Genomic DNA, 13,700 nt, shown 5'->3' with positions numbered 1-13,700 from the left:
CTTTGAGCTGGATGCTTTTGCATCATGTGTCACTTCTAGCTCTTTTGGGTTTATGTCCTCCACAAGCTCCTTTTCCCTGTCCTCTTTTTCAACCTTGGTTTTGATAGTTTGTTGTCCCTTGTTTTTCTTGGGTTCAAAAGGTTTTGTTTTCTCTTTTGGTTTCTTCTTTAAAGCATGTTCTTCTACCCATTTCGAAGTATTATCTTTTACGTTCTTTTTGACCGTTTCTCGTACCTTGGCTTGCAATCGCGTAAGCACATTCAAGGGTGCCATGGACAATTGCCCATTTTATACACTTAAGATGTTAAGAGTTGTGTTCTATGAGACAGGTTGCAGCAGTGACGCAACTTGTCTTGGGCAATCTTGGAACATGTGGTCAATGCCACACCGTTCACATATGGGTTGCAAAGTGTCAGTGTGACTATGGGCATGGAAGTATTCCAAACTGTGCAGTCTACCACTTTGTGAGGTCCACGACAATAGAAACACTGAAGTGTTTGCTTAATTGCTTCCTGAGCGATTTCTACCCTTTAAGACTGTTTCTGTTTGGTACACAGGAGATGGAGGTTTTGAGTCAATTGTTGATGAATTGGGACACTTTGTAGTATCGTGACCGAAGGATTTACAATATATGCACTATAGAAAAATAGGTGCCTTGTATGCACAATGGGGATTGGGATGGTCATAGTGATTACACTTAACACAAGGCATTTTGCTCCTCACTTGTACAGGCATTAAGGATGGTAGGTTTTGAAGAAGCTCATCCTCCCTTAGGGATGTCAATTGAAAGCTTTTAAGCAAGGTTGCATAGAATTCTGGAAATGATAATTCGGAGATCAATCTTTCTTTTGCCATTGCTTCACTTAGTTTAGATGAGGAACATCTCGTAGCATGATCATCTTCCAGCATGTTGTCATCTAAACGTACTACTTCTTTACAACATTGATCAAATGTTTTTGGGTTGGATACAATTATCAAGTTCTGTAAGCTATTATTCTTTAAGCCCATCATGAAACATCTCTTCAATTGAGAATCGTTTAATTTCTCCCATGACTCACATTGTGAGTTCAAGAGTTTTATCCGAAGGATAAAGTCTCTAATGGTTTCATTTGGTTTACGCTCAATTGAATAGAGTTCTTTCGCTGCACTCCACCGATCACCTGGTCTTGAAAAGCCATGGATAAAGGTTGTTTTCAAGGTTCTGAAGTTTGTCTTGATCACCGGCATCAGTGTGATGAACCATCGACTAGCTTTTCCTTCTAAGCATAGGTTCAACGCATGTACCTTGGTGGGGTAGTTTGGATTTCCAAAGGCTTCACATCTCTGTTCAAACATTTGAATGAATTGCACAGGACATTTGTCCTATCGTATTTGCCCATAATTTTGGAGATCTGTACAGCAGTATTTTTGTATGAGTCACTGAGGCCGTTATGTGAGTGCTCTTGATGGTAGGGACTCACTGAGTCCTTGGGCTGCCCCCCTTCCTAGACTAGTCAGTATGTCCAAGGTGTGGGCATCCAAGGGTTGGAAAGAGTTGGTACCTATAGGAATTATGGAAATGCTAGGTAAAGGACCAAAGCCCGATTAGATTGAAGTGAGAGGGGGTGCAAAACCCGATAACACCCTTGTTGTTGGCATGGCAAATGGTATTGGGAGGTGCATTTGGGGCATAGATCTCAATGGCTCGAAGATATCAGCCATTGGGTTCAGTGAGGGTGTCGGTCCACGCAGTCTTTCTATCGTTTGCGATGTTTGATTGCCTAATTGCTCCTTAAAGAGCGAGCACACATGTTTTTTTTTTAACTTTTTATATTTTCTCATAGCCCGTTACAACCTCAGGAGGCCTGGCGTACTCTTCGTTGGGTCAACCGAGTGTTCGTTTGCCCTAATTAGTTTAGACATTACACACACGTGAACGACCTCTTAGGGATATTTTTCGAAAAAAGTGCATGCTACACTAACTTCCCAGATGGAAGAGGAGATGGAAGGGGAAGTCCTAAAACCTGTTTTCCATCACTGTCTCAAGATGAAATTTTTTTCCAGGAATTTTTTTCTTGTTTCGCAGTACGCTTTTTAGGGTGTTCCAAAAAGAATTTGGAAAAACTCTATATGAGAGTTGTAGTATTTTTGGAGTACTAAAACTTTATCTCTGAGTCATTCGTGATTTTGTTGTTTAGACCCTCAAAACGTAGTCCAAATATGGTTTGAAGTCATTTTCACGCTTTTTTTTAAAACGATTTTTAGTACGTCTCGGGTTGTTTTTTGCCTCAATTTTCGGGTCGAATTTTGAGGCTGCTGGTCAAAGGCCAAAACGATCGATTTTGACTTCGGACAACCAAGACCAAATTTGAAGAGCTCAATGTCAACTTTTCGATGAGCACTAGAGCCTTCATCGGATTCACGGTTTAGGAGATACGAGCCTCCAAACAGGGGTGTTTTCCAGAGTCCCCTTTCACGTCATGAACTAGCAGGGTGCAGTTCACGGCGTGAAGCGGGACTTCACGGATTTTATCAAATTCAAATTTTTTTTTGGACTCTTTCACGCCGTGAGATACTTAGTGTTTCATGCCATGAACCGACTGTTTCACGACGTGAAACACTTACTGGTTCACGCCGTAAACCACTTAGGACATAAACCGATTTTCATTTTTTTTCGCATACAGGACTGTTTCACGACATGAAACACTTACTGGTTCACGTCGCGAACCAATTTTTGTTTTTTTTAAAAAAAAATTAACGCATGGGAACTGTTTCATGACGTGAAATACTTAGTGGTTCATGCCGTGAACCACTTAGGACGTGAACCGATTTTCAATTTTTTTTTGCACGTTGGGACTGTTTCACGATGTGAAATACTTCTGGGCCGTGAACCACTTAAGACATGAAATGATTTTTTTTTTTTGCGCCCGTGGGGATTGTTTCACGACATGAATCACTTACTGGTTCACGCCGTAAACCACTTAGGACATGAATCGATTTTTGTTTTTTTTGTTTTGGCGTGAACCCTTGTGGAAAATGGTTCATGCATGAGACATTTTTTTGATTTTTTGATTTTTGATTGGGGTCTAGTGGGAAATTTGAATTTCCTTGTTTGGGGAAGATATTTTTTGAATTTTAAATTAAGGAGATATAGGCATTTTCCTAAAAAGATAAGTGGGAATCAAAAAAGTCAACCTTTTTATGACACCTCCTTACACCCTTCATAAATGACTCCCAAAATGGACAATTTGACAACTCATGGACATCTACTCATTAAATTCTCATTAGCCTTAATGAGTTATGTAAAATAGTGATTAAGAATTTATCAAAGATTAATCCTTTCACTAATCTTTTCCTCTTTTACACTAATCAAAGACTCTAATTAACTAACTAATTGTTAATTAATTCACACAATTGAGCACATCATTGGATAGAGCAAGAAATTTCTAGCTATGTGCATCAATTAATGTATAAATTAATGTATAATTAGAGATTAATTAAGCTCTTAATTTTGGTCTCTTCTTTTAAGATAAAATTAAGCAAAAGAGAGTCAAATTCCTCCAATTGATGAAGAAATTGATGTAATTAGGTGTTTTGAAGCATGGAGATGCTCTCTAAACACTCAAAAACATTAATTTCGACTACTTACATGATCAATTTGGATCCCCGGATTAACACATTTTTAAAATTTTTGCCTCTTGAATAAGATTAATCACCCTTAATGACAAAAACCAATCCATTAAGAGAAATTAGTCGAATTCAAGATGGTTTTGAGGATTTTTTTGAAGGATTAAGCTACTCCTAATGCTTGCTAACACTCTAATGCAAATAATTTCAACAAAAAACACACAAATTAAGCTAAAATTAATGATTTTAGTTCTATGTTTAACACTAAAGAGACTAACATTCACTAAAAAATGCATTCTATTGCATTATTTCCATGCCCATGGACAACTATAAGTGTAGTGTGAAAGTTCGGTGTTAAGAGAAATTGTTAAACCCCAAAATCTTGTACAGGAGAGGCTAAGGCATGTGCATCCACTCAATAGATCTTGCTAGGTGTGATTGTTGGAGTAGTAATAGGGTCCCTTACTTGCAGGCGAAAAAGCGATACGAATCATCTACAAGTGTGCTTGCATGGTGTGTTTGTTAACCCATTCCTAGGGTTAACAAGAGCTACCGCCATTACCTTACATCAAGGAGTCAAGGTAGATACACCAAAAGGTCATACATTCAAGATATGAAGCAATGGTGTCCAAAGCTAGTATATACATACATACATATATATATACATATACATATATGTTATATATACATGTATGTATGTATGAATGTGTATGTATGTATGTATGTATGTACATACATACATATATACACATATATGTGTGTGTGTGTGTGTGTGTATCACATTTGTAAACATGTATGTATATATGATATATGTGTGTGTGAGCATGTATGTATATATATGATATATGTGTGTGTATGTACACACAAATTTCACTAGAGAAGGTAAGCCAATTTGGGTGGATGTTAAGTGCTTGGTAGGTCAAAAGATTTCCACATCTCCATGGTCACAATATCATGGTTTGGATATGGTTGATAAGAGCTCATTTGAGCTCTATGTCTTTTATAATTTGGAATCCTAGGGGATTCACTTCCCATAGAAAGGGGACGTCACCTGCGTGCATGAAACTCATTAAAACCCCCTATTTAAGTTTCTCTTTAAAAAAAACTATACCCCTTTCTAAGCTTATGATTCCTAATAATTATGAAACTTAAGTACCCCCTATTTAAGGTTTAAAAATCAGATAGTAGGTATTACTATAATACATGTGACATGTGGTAAGATGCAACCCATGTAATTATCTTGGGTGTAATTGCTAGAAGCACAAAGACCTGCATGTATCCTCCTAAAACCATTTGCATGGGTGGTCAACTTAAAAAACTGATAAACTTATCAAGTTTTCTACCTACACCACTAGATCACATATTGTGAACTACAAGTAGAAACCAATCCCTTGCTTCCATTCTCCACTACTCGCACCCTCCCCCACCTCTCCCCCCCCCATAAGATCCCCCTTACCCCCTAACTTACAAGCTTAAGCCCACCCTTACACTCACATGACACCATAAGTTATGGCTTGTGAATCCCTTGAGTTTGGAACCCCAAACCAGCATTGAAGGTACATGGTCTTGCTTTATGTTAGTGGGCACAACACTCATAGTAAAGTAGAGTAAAGCAAGTAGGTTGTCGTTTTGGTATCTATGGTACCCTATATTTACACCATGCCGTGCTATTTAAATAAAAACAAGGGTCATGGGCATGTTCCTTAAGCTCGTCCTCAAGGACTTTGTTACAAATTTGATATTTATTCATTAGGGCAATGCCAACAAAGATGCTAGTTCTCTTCGTAGTCTGAGACTCGCCATCGAAAAGCAATCTACCCATACGTTGAGACTTCCATGTGGTTGAGGTTGATTCGCATAGTGAAGTCCTTATTGTTTCTAAGTAGATTCTATTTGTGTCCCAATCATGAACGAAACATGTGTCACGCTTGAATGGATGACCAAGAATTGCATCAAATGTTCTAGGTCTTTGAAAATACATCACGATAAAGGTATGTTTCAAAGCTAAGCTAATTGATTTGATGTTTGAATCGTGTACATCCCTAATGGTTTATATGAGGATCTGTCAGTTAGTTTTATAACCATTCCGGCTAGTTGAAGTGTTGGATTACCCCACTGTTCCTAGCAATGCTTAGTGAGGATAACTAAGTCTAGCATCGCCATCTAGGATTTCTATCGCAAGGCATGTTCTTTCACCCAACTACGAGGACGAAGCCTGTATAGCAACTGTTTTCACTTTAGCTTACAAGCACATTAGCATGTTCAAGGGAACCGTCATGATTAGGCAACGTTGCATACTTCAGAGGTTGAGTTTGAAGTAATGTAAGGTTTTGTGATGTGTGGAGTTCTTTACGGCTCTTAATGGGTGATCTAGGCACAAGTATCCTTGCACAAAAATTTTCCATACCTATTCACTAATTTTTTTTTTTGCATTAATTAAGGGTGGGAATTTTTTTTGCATTAATTTACTAAGGTTCTTACCTTAGTATTTTTTTTGGTAGGTTTAGACCTTGGTTTCAATGGTTTGCAATAAATATTTTAAATTCAATGGTTTGCAAAAAAAAAATCTCTCTTGCACAAAAATTGAAAAGATAGACATTTTCGAAAAGTTATTGCATATATTCATCAAAATTATTGCTTCGGGTATGTACAAGGCTGAAGTACTATTTACATTACATCAAACAATTTCTTTCTTGAAAGTCACATGAAAATAGCATCTTTGGTTGTCTTGCAAGCATGGAACAAAGGCACATAGTCGGAGCCATATAGAAAAGATCCATGATTCCCTTCTTCAGACAAGGAACCACCCTCTCCACAAAACAACACATCTTTGTCACTTTCAAGATTGATGGGGTTGCTTCTCGAACCGGGCTTCCCATCATCTTCTTCATTTACTTCATTGTTGCCAGCATCCACATCCAGATAATACCTGTAAATAACGAGGAGAATCCAAAAAGAAAATTTGATCAACATCAATCAGTTGAGTGAGATGCAATATCTTCATCACTTTCCATGTTGCGGCCGCTCTTTTTTTGTCCATCTCATTTCCAATTTTAGGGAGATGAGCCAATGGGCAGAGGGGTAGTACTTCCCCATGCATAGCATGCACAAAAGTGTTAACTCCAATGTTGCCCGAAGCCATATACATATGATCCATTTCTTTCTCGAAAGTCACATGAAAATAGCTATCCATGTACACATATGCTCGGTTAAATACATTCACTGGCGACATAGAGACTTTGTTCTTTAAATCTCTAGTCCCATACAATGCATATTGCTCCCGCCCCTTTGTAATTTCTTCTACCATTCCATTGTGACAAAAAAACTTAAAATGAGGTTTAAACATATCTTCCATGCAATAACCCAACATGCCTTCAAATGTGTGCAAGCAAACTTGTTTTAAACCCTTGCACATAACAATGCCCCCCAGTTGGTTTTGATACATCCCATGCAAATATTTTTTTTTGATAAGGTTGCCTACAGAGATGAAGGAAACTGCCATTATTTTAATGACCATTTGGAAGTGGATATGATTCAATATTCCACCCTTCTCAAGAGCAAACAAACCACTAATACATTCAAATCGGACAAAGTCTTCTAGTGGTTCCTAGAATGCAATATCTATGTCACCACTCCCAACACCGATAGTCACAGAAACCTCAAGCAACCTGGTCAACCTAACGAGCGGCGCTTTTTTGCATTTGGTGGTATTGTTAATGCTAGGGTCAGAACCTACAGACCTTGCCCTCGTCTTCACCATATGTAGATTTCTAACCACTTTATTCCTTCAAGGGTGTGAGAATACGAGGTTTTGTTGAATTTGCCCCACGCCCTTGCCTTTGTCACACGGACATCCGTGGATGCAATAGCCTCCAAGACTTTCCCTTTATCCCGTGGATGCGCAGAAGTGCCAGCTGTGTCTTTACCTACATTTGTGATGTCTGTAAGCCCTTGAGGACGGCGAGGTGCCATGGCACACAACACAGAGCCAATCCAACCCAACCCCAACCCAACCCCACAACACATAGCCTATGATAGTCAAACAGACCCAGCCCACCAACCCCAGCCCACAACACAGAGCCTACGACCCAACAGTGAGTTCCCAAGCCCAGAGCCCCCACACAGGTGCCTTTTTATTGCCCCAACATACATCACATTGCACCCACGACCCTACCTAAGCCATATGCGCCCTCACGAGGCCAACGTACATAAATTACAAGAACAAGAAAGAATAATTAAGATTAATCTATAGAAAGAACAAGCTTAATCAAGATTAGTTGTATTCTAATCAAGCTTAATCAAGATTAGTTGTATTCTAATCAAATCAGGGTTCTCATCAAAATAAGCATTAATTAGCAATTAAACAAATTGAACCAACAACAACTAATCAGAGACTATCACAGACCACCACATACGCGGACGATTTGAGCAACACGGAGGAAGAAAGGAACGACCCACATCTCACCTCAGCAGCAACAGAGAGAAGGTGCACAGGAGACGCCCATGACCGAGGCGCCCCCCTAGAATGAAAAGACCAGCACGCATGAAGAAAGGAGTAGAGGACGCCCATGCAGCGTAGGAGCGAGCACCCCTGCATGAAGAAAGGAGCAACACCCCCTTAATTGCCACCCAGCCCCCATGCATGGACATTGCCCCAAAAATTTCACACATGCTAAATCGTACCTAACGCCCATTTAGCCTTATAAACCTTACATTAATTAAGCATTAAACAAGATTAGTAGGGTTCTCATTAAATCGAACCAACAACTAAACAACAACTAAACAAATTAAACTAAACAAGCATTAATTAGCAACTAAACAATAACTAATCAAGGTTCAAATCAAACCAACAATAGAACATCATAGACGACTCAACACGCGGACGCTCTGAGCAACACGCAGGAAGAAAGGAGCAACTGTATCTCACCTCAGTAGAGCAGAGGAGGTGCACAACAGGAGACACCCACGACCGAGCTGCCCCACGCAACACGCATTAGAGGAGGTGCATAGGATGCCCGCATCTCCCCTCAGCAGCAGCAGAGGAGGTGCACCTAGAACAAAAGGACCAGCACGCATGAAGAAAGGAGCAGAGGACACCCACCACCACGATCGAGCCGTCCCATGCAACGTAGGAGCGAGGCGCACCTAGAACGAAAGGACCAGCACGCATGAAGAAAAGAGCAGAGCACGCCCATGACCGAGCCACCCCATGCACCCCCTTAATTGCCACCCAGCCCCATGCATACACACTGTCCCAAAAATTTCACACATGTAAAATCCTACCTAACACCCATTTAGCCTTATAAACCTTTTAGCCATAGCCTTGGGGGCCTTCATATTAAAAAGGGCATATTCCATAAAAATTAATAAAAAAATATTCTAGTAGGGGAGCCTATTTTATCTTAGCCCTGGGGCCGTCGTTTTAAAAAGGGTATATTCCATAGAAATTAATCAAAAAGGGTATATTCCATAGAAATTAATCAAAAAATGTTTAGGGGAGGCATATCACATAGGGGTAGCAAAACATCATCGTGCAAATTAATTAAAAGTGATGAAATAAGACCTCGGAACAGTAAAGTTTTTTTTTTTGTTTGGTTTTATTTTGTTTTTTTTTGGTGCGCGTTCCACTCTGGAGAGCTCACCACTTAACAATCGAAAAGGACTTCGTCTTGGTTCCCTCCCTATGGCATGCAGAGACATGGACTTCTTATGGAAGGAGTACTTCAGGAATCCCTCCCAATGGTGGGACAATCGAACCAGCAAGGTAAGCACTGTTTTACAATTACATGAGAGTACACGAAAACCTATTGGCTTTCCTGAGTTATTGTTTTGCATCACAGAGAAGCCCAAGATCCCCAGACTTCAAACATAAAATGACAAAGGAGTCGCTGTGGGTGGACGGGTGGTACAATCCATCCTGGGTCCAAGAGGAGCTCAGAAGAAGAGGACTGCAACGAGAGTTCTGTGTGACTAAGCGGATGATGAAGGCCAAGGAAATCCACCACAAAGCTCGACAAGGAGATAGCAACAGCAACCACCGGGAGTTTCAAGAGGATACTGCTCTTGTAGCCTTACTAAAGGCTTGTGCCAAGCAAAAAGACCTGTGCAAAGGCAGCAGAATACATGCTGATATTCTCAAAAGGGGGTTGCTTGAAAAGAACATTTATGTAGGCACTGCCCTACTCAATATGTATGCCAAATGTGGTGCACTTGCAAAAGCACAAGAAGTGTTTGATGAGCTTCCAGTTCGGGATGTAATCTCCTGGAGTGCCCTGATCGCAGGATATGCCCAACACGGGCATGGTGATGAGGCTCTGAACTGCTTTGGACGGATGCAAGAGGAGGGCCTCTCCCCGGATGCAGTCACCTTTATTTGCATCTTGAAAGCCTGTGGCAGCATAGGAGCAGCTGACAAGGGTGAAGAGATACATGCTGAGGTTGTCAGGCAGGGCTTATTGAAAAAAGATATTGTGCTTGGCACTGCGTTGGTGGATATGTACGCCAAATGTGGTGCACTTGCAAAAGCGCAAGAAGTGTTTGACAAGCTTCAAGTTCGGGATGTAGTCTCCTGGAGTGCTCTGATCGCAGGATATGCCCAACACGGGCATGGTGATGAGGCTCTGAACTGCTTTGGACGGATGCGAGAGGAGGGTCTCTCCCCAGACGCAGTCACCTTTAGTTGCATCTTGAAAGCGTGTGGTAGCATAGGAGCAGCTGAGAAGGGCAAAGAGATACATGCTGAGGTTGTCAGGCAGGGCTTATTGGAAAAAGATATTGTGCTTGGCAATGCGTTGGTGGATATGTATGCCAAATGTGGTGCACTTGCAAAAGCGAAAGAAGTGTTTGACAAGCTTCCAGTTCGGGATGTTTTCTCCTGGAATTCGCTAATCGCAGGATATGCCCAACACGGACATGGTGATGAGGCTCTGAACTGCTATGGACGGATGCGAGAGGAGGGTCTCACCCCAGACGCAGCTACCTTTACTTGCATGTTGAAAGCCTGCGGCAGCATAGGAGCAGCTGAGAAAGGCAAAGGGGTACATGCTGAGGTTGTCAGGCAGGGCTTATTGGACAAAGATATTGTGCTTGGCACTGCGTTGGTGGATATGTATGCCAAATGTGGTGCACTTGCAAAAGCACATGAAGTGTTTGACGAGCTTCCAGTTCGCAGTGTGGTCTCCTGGAGTGCCCTAATTGCAGGATATACCAAACATGGGCATAGTGATGAGGCTCTGAACTGCTTTGGACAGATGCGAGAGGAGGGTCTCTCTCCAAATGCAGTCACTTTTATTTGCATCTTGAAAGCCTGCGGCAGCATAGGAGCAGCTGAGAAGGGCAAAGAGGTACATGCTGAGGTTGTCAGGCAGGGTTTATTGGAAAAAGATATTGTGCTTGGCACTGCGTTGGTGGATATGTATGCCAAATGTGGTGCACTTGCAAAAGCTCAAGAAGTATTTGACGAGCTTCCAGTTCGAGATGTAGTCTCCTGGAATGCGCTAGTCGCAGGATACGCCGAACATGGCCATGGTGTTGAGGCTCTGAACTGCTTTGGAAGGATGCAACAGGAGGGTCTCGCCCCAGATGCAGTTACCTTTACTTGCATGTTGAAAGCCTGTGGCAGCATAGGAGCAGTTGAGAAGGGCAAAGAGGTACATGCTGAGGTTGTCAGGCAGGGCTTATTGGAAAAAGAGATTGTGCTTGGCACTGCGTTGGTGGATATGTATGCCAAATGTGGTGCACTTGCAAAAGCGCAAGAAGTGTTTGACGAGCTTCCTGTTCGGGATGTAGTGTCGTGGAGTGCCCTAGTTGCAGGATATGCCGAACACGGGTATGGTGATGAGGCTCTGAACTGCTTTGGACGGATGCGAGAGGAGGGTCTCTCCCCAAATCCAGTCACCTTTATTTGCATCTTGAAAGCCTGCGGCAGCATAGGAGCAGCTGAGAACGGCAAAGAGGTACATGCTGAGGTTGTCAGGCAGGGCTTATTGGAAAAAGATATTGTGCTTGGCACTGCATTGGTGGATATGTATGCCAAATGCGGTGCACTTGCAAAAGCGCAAGAAGTATTTGACGAGCTTCCAGTTCGGGATGTAGTCTCCTGGAATGCGCTAGTCGCAGCATATGCCGAACATGGGCATGGTGATGAGGCTCTGAACTGCTTTGGACGGATGCGAGAGGAGGGTTTCTCCCCAAATGCAGTCACCTTTATTTGCATCTTGAAAGCCTGTGGCAGCATAGGAGCAGTTGAGAAGGGCAAAGAGGTACATGCTGTGGTTATCAGGCAGGGCTTATTGGAAAAAGAGATTGTGCTTGGCACTGCGTTGGTGGATATGTATGCCAAATGTGGTGCACTTGCAAAAGCGCAAGAAGTGTTTGACGAGCTTCCAGTTTGGGATGTAGTCTCCTGGAATGCGCTAGTTGCAGGATATGCCGAACACGGGCATGGTGATGAGGCTTTAAACTGCTTTGGACGGATGCGAGAAGAGGGTCTCTCCCCAAATGCAGTCACCTTTATTTACATCTTAAAAGCCTGCGGCAGTATAGGAGCAGCTGAGAAGGGCAAAGAGGTACATGCCGAGGTCGTCAGGCAGGGCTTATTGGAAAAAGATATTGTGCTTGGCAATGCGTTGGTGGATATGTATGCCAAATGTGGTGCACTTGCAAAAGCGCAAGAAGTATTTGACGAGCTTCCAGTTCGGGATGTAGTCTCCTGGAATGCACTAATCGCAGGATATGCCCAGCTTGGAAAAGTTGAAACTGTCTTTTACTCATTCAACAAAATGATAGAAGAAGGTATAGAGCCAGATCTGGTCACGTTTGTTGTTTTGCTTACCGTGTGCAGTCACACAGGTCTAGTGGATGAGGGGCAAATGTACTTTGAGACTATGAGCACAGTCCATTGCATCATCCCAACTCTAGAGCACCACACTTGCATGGTTGATCTTTTCAGCCGTGCAGGGCACTTCGACAAGGCAATTGGAGTGATTGAGAAGATGCCACCTTCTGATTGTCTTCCTCTTTGGTCTGCTCTGTTGGGTGCTTGTCGAAAATGGGGAAATGTGAAGCTTGGAAGATTGGCTTTTGAACATGCAGTACAATTGGATGAAAAGGATGCTGCAGCATATGTCTGCATGAGTAATATATATGCAGCTGCTGGCATGCGAGAGGAAGCGGACAAGGTTGAAGCTATGAGAATGGAAAATAGTGCATGGAAGATGCCAGGATGTTGTTGGTGGACTGATGCAAGTGGAAATGTACATTCGTTTATTGTCGGGGATGACAGTCATCCCCAAGGCAAAAATATCTATACGAAACTAAAAGACATTGGTAAAAAAATATCGCAGGAAGGCTATTGACTAAGGCAAGAGGAAGTACATATACCTTCCCTCCTACCTCCGATTGGTCAGCTCAAACCAGTTTGATATCCTTTTCTCCATGAACATCATCAACCATAGCATGTGGTGGTGCTTTTTTAGAAGGCATTAAATTATACACAGAAGGCATCATGAATGCTCGCTGTGACTCAAACTCAGCACCTCTACCAAGAACCACGAGCATCCTATCCTCTTGGGGTCACTAAGTTGCACCTGTTTCTTTCATGTCTTTTTTTAAAATTGAATGTGTAAAATGTATTAAAAAGAAAAAGGCTTTGCAATGCTAAGAATTTAACATCCTCCAATACTCCTAGATGATCCAAATCCCTCCAATTCAGACAAGACTCTACAAACAATGGAAAGATTTGTAAAGCAAAAGGTACTCCCCGAAACCGGTGCCAATTCATGTTTAGTTTTGTTGATGCGAGGGTCGTTAGGGAGCTTACCTCAAAACCAAGCTGGAGTCAAAGCTCCATAGCTTCATCTCCTTGTGTGGAAAGCATGCGTGTCGAATGGTTCTCACCTTCGTTGTCACACTAAAGCGGTCGCTTGTATTGGAGGTGTTGCAAACCGATGAAGCCAATGCTTGTGTGGTCACCTTAAACTCCAATCTACTTGGTTGCAATGCCTAGTCCCACAAGAAAAGAGGAGAGGCCATGACAAAGAAGTCTCCGGAACTAAGAGAGGACATTGCCTTCCCAAACCCTAAGTATTGGCATG

The 13,700-nt window shown here is 42.1% G+C and overlaps 1 pseudogene across 1 annotated transcript; it reads left to right on the top strand.

Annotated features, from left to right (window-relative positions):
- The first annotated feature begins 9,212 nt into the window (after window positions 1-9,212).
- LOC147616632 (pentatricopeptide repeat-containing protein At2g39620-like) lies at window positions 9,213-13,282 on the top strand (annotated as a pseudogene). Its single transcript, XR_015262521.1, has 2 exons — window positions 9,213-9,370; window positions 9,447-13,282. The product of XR_015262521.1 is annotated as a pentatricopeptide repeat-containing protein At2g39620-like (transcript).
- Window positions 13,283-13,700: the final 418 nt, after the last annotated feature.

The sequence above is a fragment of the Cibotium barometz genome, chromosome 38 (genome assembly GCF_041138505.1).
Source record: "Cibotium barometz isolate CiBa-2024 chromosome 38, ASM4113850v1, whole genome shotgun sequence".
NCBI lineage: Eukaryota > Viridiplantae > Streptophyta > Polypodiopsida > Cyatheales > Cibotiaceae > Cibotium > Cibotium barometz.
This window is presented reverse-complemented; position numbering and strand designations above follow the sequence as displayed.